Consider the following 9,655-nt stretch of genomic DNA (forward strand, 5'->3'; position numbering starts at 1 on the left):
AAGGAAAAGGCGGCAGCTCCCTGCAAGCCGGGAGCGATGGGAGCCGCCGGGAGCTCCCGCACGGGGACAGAAAAGTGGGAATCGAGCGCGTGCAAAGGGGCAGGGGGGCCCGTCCGGAGCCCGATGGCTGCAAAAAGCAGCGCCTGGGGCAGCTGGGACACGTGGGCATCGCTGCAACGCGGAACGCGGCACGCGTGAACTGTGCGCGCGCGCACACGCTTGCACGCCGCACACGCGCGCAGCGTGCAAGCGCGACGTGCATGCGCGAGGCGAGTTGTACACGCACGTGTGTGAATGTCGTGCACACGCCGTGCACGCACACGCGTGTGTTGCACGCGCACACGCATTAGTTGCGCCCGCGCCGCACGCACACGTTTGCACACGCGTGGGCCATGCACGCACGTGTGCGCTGCATGTGCGGGGGGGGGGGGGGGGACTCCCACTCCACCCCCCCCAAAAAACGGAGCCGCCCCCATTGCGCACGCGCGGGAGGCGCCGCCGCCGGGACCCCCCCCCGCCCCGCTCCCGTCCGCGCGCTCCCGCGCTCCGCGCCGCGTTTTGAAATCCCCCTTCCCCACCCCGCGCCCGGCTCGGCCCGGCCCCGCCGCGCACGTACGCGGCTGCCCGCAGCTCCCGGCCTGGATCGCGTCCCGGATCGGGAATGGACCGCGCCGGGGAGGCGCCCGCAGCGCGGCGCGCCCGCGCCTCCGCGCCCATTTTACACCGCATCTACATAAACATACCCAAAACACGCGCGCCCGTGCGCGCATACGCAGGGAGAACGCACCTCTCACCCCCGCGGCCACGGCCCCGCGTGGCCGCGCACACGCCGCCCCCGCGGCGGACACGCGCGCAGCCGCCCCGCGCAGCGCCGCGCGCGACACCCCCCACGCGCGCCCCTTCCCAAACCGCGCCACCCGCCGCTCGCACGTGGCCGCCCCGAGCCGCGCAGTTGCAAAAAAAAAAAAAAAAAAAAAAAGAAAGAAAAAAGGCGGTAAAACGAAACGCTCCTTTTTTCTTTTCTTTTTTTTTTGGCAAAAAAATGTATATATTTTCGTTCTGCCCCTTTTCCCGCCCGTTTTCCCGCCGCACTCACCGCGCCCGCGGCGCCGCCGGCCGGTTAAAGCTCCCGGGGCCGCGGCGCGGCTGTAAACAAGCCCCGCGCTCGCTCGGCCCCTTCCTGCGCATTGGCCCCGCCGCCGCCGCCCCCCGGCCCGCGCCGACCGCCCCCTTGGCTCCTTCCTCCTCCTCCCGCGCCTCGCGAACGCGGTTTATCTCTTTCTTCATTATTTTTAAGGGCGAGAGGAGGCGCCGGTGGCGGCCCCCGGGCACCGCGCCCCAAACCCGCCCGCTGGCAATGCCATTACCCCCGCCACAACGCCCTTTCGCTGCTTTTCCTTCTTTCCCATTTTAAAAATCTTATTTCTACTTTTTCCCCCGATCTCTTCTAGTGCTTTCCCCCCTTTTCCGCTTCTAAAACCTTATTTCTACTTTTTTTTTTTCCCGAGCTCGCCCAGGGGGCTGCAGCCCCTTCTGTCACACCAGGTTAGCAAGGATTAAACCAACTCCGTCATCGTTTGCTGTCAAAAACGGGACAAAACCCCTTTTTCCCCACTTCGGAGAGGGGAAAATGAAGCTGGCATCTCTGGGAATAAGCCACGGCCGGCGCTTCTTATCATGCTGAAAAATAAATAATAAATCGGTGTTTTTTGCTGCTCCAACAGGAGCCGATTGCAAACATGGCAATGTGCAATCCAATGTATTTTTTATTACTGTAATATTTCACATCACCCTAGCCCCACGGGGCGTTTTGGGGGAAATACTCTCTGGATAAGTGTATTGCATTTTTTTTTCTTCTTCTTCTTCTTCTTCTTATTATTATATATATCCAGAAACAGGGTGAGCAACAGGCAAGGAAGATCCCTGCCCTAAAGCACCGGCAATGGGCTAAAACGTAACTTTCCCTCCTATTTAAGGCTTAATGGCTCAAGGCACCGACCTTAACACTTTTACATTAAGGAGTATCATCAGCAGTGCCCATCACTACGTTTAACTTTTAATTTTAGGGGGGAATAAGGAAATTAAAAGCAGAATATCCTTCCCCTGGCAGCAGTGCTCCCTCCTGGCCCACTCTGGCTCTCGCCTTTTAAGAAATCCACAGAGGCCAGTTTGCTTCAACACATTAACCCGGCAAGAGAGAAACGCTGGGCCCTTTTCCAATGTATATAGGAGGGAAAAGGGCGTATTTCTTACCATTTTTTATTATTTACCACTTATTATTAAAGTGCTGATGTGGAGAAGAACGCTTGCAAAAAGTAAGTTTTTAGAGAGGATTGGGTTGTTGTTTGATGGTTATACTAATTTTCTTAAGCTGCGCTGTCCATATTAGGACTCTGGTATTTCTTAACGCTATCTGCCGCCTTATTTTCCTCCCGTAAAGACGGGATATGAAGGCGGAGCAACCAGGGAACATTCGGCACATCCCGACGGATGCGGAGCTCAAGTCGCCACCTCCTTCCAGCGCGCTCGGGCTCCTAAGTCACCTTAAAGAGTTAAATTTGGGGGCTCTTAGGGGTGTGGAATGAGGCAGGTGCTCCGTGCTGCCTGCTCCCAATGGAGCCGGAGGGAGCTGGGAGGCGCCTGAGGGATGGAGGGGGCAGCCGTGGGGCTGGGAGGTGCCCCCCAACCCACAATCACCCCTCGCACCCCGTAGTTGCCCCTCGCACACCCTAGTTGCCCCTCGCACCCCGTAGTTGCCCCCATAGCCCGTGGCCGCCCCCCGCTCCCCTCAGCGGCGCCGCCCCGCCCCCCCCCCCGGCCGCGCGCCTACGTGACGCTCCCCACGCGGCGGCCGCGCGCGCCCCCCGGCCAGGGAACAGCGCGCGCCGCACGCTCGGCGCAGCGGGGCCCCGCGAGGGGGTGTGTGCGCGCGCGCGCCGCAGCCAATCGGCAGCCTCGGCCGCGCGGAAGGCGGCCAATCCCGCCGCGCGGCGCCGCGCGCCGGCCAATGGAAAGCGGGCGAGAGCGGGGAGGCCCCGCCCTCCGCCTCTGTGGTGAAGGCGCCAGCGCGGGGCGGCTGAGGCGGCGCGCGGGCGGCCGCGGGGGGAGAGCGGGATGGCGGCGCCCGGCCGGGCCCGCCTCTCTCCCTCTGCCTCCGTGCCGGGAGGGACGAGCTCCTCGGCGGCTGGGGGCGTCCCCCGTGTTTCCCCGAGCCTCAGCGCCGGTCCCCGGCGGGGCAAATTCCCCCCGCCCGTAATGGCGTAGGTCGCTGCCACTTGCTTCCTCCTCCCTCCCCTTCAGGCTTCAGCGGCCACCCCGTGCTCTTAAGAGTGCTGCTGGTAACAGGCCGTTTTGGGGCGTTTTGGCGTTATGTAAAACCCTTAAATGCACCAGCCACCTGGGAAGGGCTCTTTGAAAGAGTAGGAGGCACCAAGCAAATGCTGGGGGCCAAAGCTTAGCCAAAGAAGGAAAAGTGCCATTAAAGTTTTGAGAGAAAACTGCTGCTCTTGCTTCTCAAGCATTTGGTCCTGAAGTGCAGGAACTTTGGCTTCATAAATACCATTTTCTTTGTGTCTGAGGCTAAAGCAGACCTGGTGCCTGCTGTAGCGCACGTGCAGGTTTCTATCGGCCAGGATGTTTCTTCACCCAAGCGTTGCAAAAAATAACCGCTTTTCAACCCATTAACAAATGCCGTAAGCCCAGGAGAAGTGAATGAATAACCTGTTGACTTGGGGAGGGTAAATGAATAATTCTGCCCATCAAATATCTAAAATCCAGAAAAATTTCTTGCTGACAGTGGCAAAACCTGCCTTAAGAGGCTGCTTGTTTTTTGCTTTCAGGGTTTGGGACTGATGTAATGAAAGAGGCTGAACAAGTGCTAAATCACAGAGGAATTAGTCCTAGTAACACCTATATAAAATCTAGATTTAAAGACTGGGTGTAGTTGTAAGAGCGAGCATATAGCTTAAAAATATATGGTCAGGGCTGGTTCATACTGCTTGTTTTTTAGGTCAATGTTGCTGAATCCCAAAGGCGAAGGTCCATGGTTGGAGTGGGATCAGTGAGTGCTAAGAGCGAGTGTCACGGGGAAAACTTGGGTTGGGATTCATGGAGCTGCCTCACGTCCAGCGGGAAGCTTTCCTGGTGGCAATAATTCACTTTTAATCTTACTGTCGCGCTTAATGGCGCTAACGTGCCTCTAATCCATTCATTTGTTTAATCTCTTTTGGAACCCTCCAAACTCTTGGGGTCTCTGCCACATCCTGCCCCAGCAGGTTGACCATTACCATGCTTTGGGTGAAAAAAAACACTAAAAAAGCCCTTATTTTTGTTTCGGTGGGATCCTAAGCTTTTGTTGTTGGAGTTTGCAGCACAATTATTCCGTGTTCTTCTCGGCTGAGCTCATGACTCATGGGGACCTTATCAGAGTTCTTCTTGCCCCATCAGTCGTGCCATTTGCCAAGGGCCCTAATCTCCTTTTTTTTTTTTTGGTTTTCCTTATGTGGAAGCGGTCTTCTCCTGCTGTTTATCCCTTCCCGGCAACTCTAGTGGTTTTTTGCATGTCCTTTTGGAGGCGGCGTGGCCTGAGCTGCAGCAAAATGCAAAATGTGGCGCAATACGGATTTATATAGCAGCAAAATGGTGTTTACTGTTTTGTTTTCTGGTGCTTTCGTAATAAGTGCCAGCATTTCGTCTGACTGCTGCTCAGCAATAAGCTCATGTTCCCAGAGAACTATCAGCAGTAACCCCCAAATCTCTTAAGGCCATAATTGTATATATGCGATTAGACTTTTTTCTTCTTTTTTTCCCCAAATGTGTTGCTTTGCTCTTACTGACATTAAATTGCATCGTCCGCTTCATCTCTTAATTGCGCTGTGCCATGGGATCTTTCCTGCATTTTACAGTTGCAGATATAGAATTACATATATATTTATTTATTATATAAAATCATTTTGTGCTGCCTGCAAACTTTGTCACCTCACTACTCACTCTCCTTGCAGACTGGGTAATGATGTGTTGGACAACAGATAGCCCAGTCTGGATCCTTGAGGGATCCCATCTGCTAACCCCTTTCCTTTGGGAATAGACATGAAACTTTATTTCTGTGCTTTTCTCTCTTTTTAAAATCATTTTTCCAGGTTTTAAGCAGTTATTGATCGAGCAGAGAGCCTTCCCTTTCTATCCCACGATAACTTGAGCCTCTTCAGGAGTATTTGACGAGAAATCTTGGGAAACTGCCCAGACCGGTAAGTGAAAAGCTCCAATAAAACATCCAACACAGTGGTTAGGCTATTTCACATTCTTTAAGTAAAACGAAGGCAAATCTACCTTCATCTTCTTGTTTATTTGTCTTTATAGATTTTTTCCAATATTTCTATGTATGCAATGTGAGAAACATCTTTTTTAAAAAAGAATTAATTGTGCAACATTTTAAAATAGGAAAAAAAACACAATTAAAAAAAAAAAACAAAAGACCATACATAAAAAAAAGTCCATGAGATGATCATTAGTCACAGCTTTATATTCAATTAATATTAAATGTTAGCTCAAGTCTCCCAGTGCTGAGCTGTTGAGCAAGAGATCGGCCTGGCTCTACCCACCCCCTCACTGCTCTCCCTGGCATTTAACTTTGGCCTCTGTCCATCAGCCTCAAAAGCTTCTTCACTTCTGAATGTTCAGGCTCAGGATAAACTGCCCAACTGACATTTTGAATCTATTAATATAATTCATTCTGTTTTGATACGAGACGTAGCCAAGCCAAGCAGCTAAATTAACCAAATTAACCAAGTCAATAGGAGCTTGTGCCAGATTTGCCTGCGTGCCGTTGTCATTGGGCTGGACCAACGCTTGCTAGGAGCTGAGCATCTCCAGACCAAAAAAATCCAGATCTGTTGCTAATTTTTGCAAAGTTGTTGCTAGTCCTGTGGAATTTCTTGTTTTTGAAGGCCTCAGCTCATGGGATCTAGTGATTTACAGAGAACTGGGGCAGAGTGAGGATAAAATTGAGTAAATTTCTAGCTAAATTTCTAGCTCCAGCTCGTGTGCATTCTCAATACTGAATTTTTACCCTATAGACAAGGCCAGCGGGGCCAGGCTTTTCCATGAATGGAAAGGTACCTGCTCCTTCCTCCTGCTCTGAAGCAGAATTATCCCTTAGTCCAACCAGATCTGAAAAATTCCCCGAATTTCTGTGAGAAGGAAGGGATAATGGCTGGGACACCATCCTGCTCAGGAAGCTGTTGAGTGTGTTCCTGGCTGCAGAAGCGAGAGCAGTGCCATTGATCAAAGCCTCCCTTTGGGGTGTCCATGTGCTCGTGCCACACTCAGACGCAGCTGGTAGTGAAAATCCTCCCAAATTTACAAGCAATGAACGTGGAATTTCTTTTTTCAGCTAGGATGCAGCGAGCGAGAGGGATGTTTCAACACGCCTTTTACACTCCTTGGACTGAAAGCCGGCGCTCTGATCAGTTTTTATGTCCTTTGGATAGTTCTTCCACATGGGAATGCATGAAGCACTGAGCAGGAAGAGTCCATTCTCAAAGCCTCGCATCCTGGACTGAACAATCCCGCTGGGAAAGCTCCCTGAAAGGCTGTTTTCACAGCACCCCCCGGTAACACAGAAAAGCTCTTTGGAGTGGGTCGGATTTGCCGTGGCAGCATCCCACGGGGAAACCCTGAGCCGCACGGTTCCGACTACTGCTCTCCGCAACGGCTGTTTTTTTACGTTAAAACTCCCAATGAAAACCACGATGTAGAGCCACGCTCCCGAGTTACGTAACGCTGCTGTGTGCAATTTTGCTTCCTTCAGATGCCCTCCAGGCTCCGCTCTGCCGACGAAACCGCCTGCAAAACTTCATTCAGGCGGCAGCAGCGGCGCCTGCAAACGCCGGGCACGTTCATCCGAAGGAACTGCGAGCTCTGCCTCCTCTCAGGGTTGAAACGCGAGCTCGGCTTGTGGGTATTTACTGCCATAAGGGGCGGCCCGGCTCGCTCGGTGGCGGCACGGCCCCGAAACGCCGCCGCGTTTCCAATCGCGCTACGAAAAAGGAAACAGGAAAGAGCTCTGTAAACATCTGCGACGGAGCCGGCGGCGCAGCGGGCTCCACACGGCCACGCTCCTGAGCCGCCTGTGCCGCAGGCAGCGCCGTTTCCCAGCCAGCTTTTCCGCAGCAGTGGGGAAAACTTGGAAGCAGGAGAGGCAAAATCTTTGCTAATCCTGCAGCCAGGCTGCGTGCGCTGCAGATCCCACTTGCTTTCCCTCAGCTTCTGCCTGAGCTCGGAATGGGGAAATCTCACTGCATCCTGGAGTCTAAGACAGGACAACCTGAGCAAGCACGTAATAAATCACAGCAATAACGGCGGGGACACAAAATTCCTGGGGGTTTGGGGGTTGCAGGTGTTTCCAGCATAACTCTGTACAGGCCAACGCTGCCGTGAGTGCAGTGAGCCAGCTCCTCGCCGGCAGATGTGGATTTTATCCGCTTTCCCACAGGATGGGAACAGCACAGCCGTGGGTGCCCCCATGACAGAAGACCCAACCCTCACCATTAGCCCAAAACTCAGGTGATTCCAGAGTGTTTCTCAACACACCGTGCGACTAACCCCCTCTGAGACACCCTGCTTGCACGTATCGCACGTTGTTTTCTCCGCCTAATGAAAGGAGAAACAAAAATGTTTGGAAATGTGATGCAAGTGTTCCCCGACAAAAACAAAAAACAACAAAAAAAATCAACTGGTCAAAAAAAAGCCACTGAATGTGTGTCCTGTGGTTGCACAAATAGACTCGCTCGCGCGCACAGCTTTTACAGTTCCTGATTTCGGCCATCCCGATTCCTGATTTTTCTGTGCTCGGGGCTGACACGACTGCAAATTCAAGAGCTCTTGGCCGTTCCTGGCTGCGGCGGAAAAGCAACTGGCTGCGCGAAGGGGAAAAAACTCCTGGGCGCCAGCGCCGAGGCCGGGGAGGGAGCTCTTCTCCGCGCTCCTCACGCCCACGGGCCCTCGCGCCGCTCCTCGGCCTCACGCGCTGCAGCTGGCAGCGCTTCAGGCAGCGCCAGAAATAACCGTGCCGGGGAGGCGCGCGGTGCCCCCGCGGCGCAGGGCGCTGCACGTGCGCGCCGGCCCTGCCGCGGCCACGGGAAATGCCCCGAGCGGCTGCGTCAGCTTCAGGCGCTGCTGCCCGAGCCCCTCAGAGGTTTCCTTGTCTGCTTTTTGCCTCCTTGCTTTTTTATTTTTTAACTCTGGCCTTTTTGCCTTTTTTTTTGTTTTTTTTTTTTTTTATTCCTCTCGTGCTTACTCATATTTAACTCTTCGCTCTTGCAGTTTTGAACTCTTCCAAAACCTGGGAAAAGCCAAAGTGGTGGGAAACAGGGATGGATATGTGGAGGGGCAGGAAGAGCTTCTCCGCAAGGAACGGACAGAATATCCCGGGAAATGCCACCCCCAAGCCCCTGAGTGACTTGGGGACAGTGAATTAACTGTCCTAGGAGGGGAAGTTAGTGGCTTGTAACCCCTTCCAACCCAAGCCAAGACGTCCGTCTTGCAGCTCCTGGTGATGCTCTGGGACGCCTCGTCTTGGGATGTTCCTGGTGCTGAGGGTTTGCACGGCTTGGAAAACCCACGGGGGCTGGTGGTGTCTCCGTCTGCTCCTTGGAGAGGCTTTTGGGATCCCGGACCTGTGAAACTCGCTTCGCCCTGCCCCACAGTTCGGACCTCCTGCCCAGCCAACTCCAGGTCCTTCTCTCTGCTTCATTAAAAGAAAAAAAAAAAAGGGAAAATTAATGATTAACCGTCTTGTCCTTCGAGCCGTGCGTAAAGAGGACAGACGTTTGCTGCCTGGGAGGAAAATCCCTGACACCCAAACACCTGCACTGCGGCGGCCGCCTCCTGATGAGGCCACCCCTGCCCTGTTTGCTTTTCCAATGTCCAGTCGATATTGTGATACAGACCTGTACTTTACATATATCAAGCTAAAAAAACGAGTTTTTTGAAGGGGCATGGCTAGTTTAAGAACCCCCCCATGAGAAAGTTGTGCTGCCTTGGGAGCGCTCCAGCCCTTCTACGGAGCGGCCAAGGTGCCGTGGGCCTCATCCCGCCGTCCTGCCGCAGCCCAACCGCTGGGTTAATGTTTATGAAGGGCCGGGCAGTGCCAGTGCGGAACCATGGAATAGCCAGGGGACACGGGAAGCAGAGCAAACCCTTGGGAAGCGTTTTCCCAGCTGGCTTTTTCGACGTGTTAAAAAAGAACTAAATACTCTATCGCCGTTAAGTCCCCCGCGCTGGGATCCCGTGTGCGGGGAGAGCTACAAAGTGCTGCTGCTCCAGAGCTGCCGGCTGCTCCTGGCGGGAATGCCAACTTCCAGGATCCTGTTTCTCTGTGCCAGCTGCCCTGAGGGGATCGTCCCTGCGCCCATCCATCACTAGGACCGTCACTCCGGGGCCAACGTGTTCCATGGGCTTCGGTTGAGCCCCCGTCACACTTTGGGCAGGGGGATATTCCGGAGCCAGCGTGGATGCCCGGGAAGGGTTAAGGCTGCAGGCGGCCCCGGTTAAGGACCATGGCCGAGTTCCCGGCGCCTCTGGACCAGACGCTCCGCAGGGAGCAGCACGCGGCACCCGGGACACAACAGGCTGCAAAAGGCCCCGCTGCAGCAGC

This window comes from Tinamus guttatus, unplaced genomic scaffold (assembly GCF_059628265.1).
Source record: "Tinamus guttatus ecotype Peru unplaced genomic scaffold, ASM5962826v1 Tinamus_guttatus_pri_ptg000548l, whole genome shotgun sequence".
In the NCBI taxonomy this organism is placed as follows: domain Eukaryota; kingdom Metazoa; phylum Chordata; class Aves; order Tinamiformes; family Tinamidae; genus Tinamus; species Tinamus guttatus.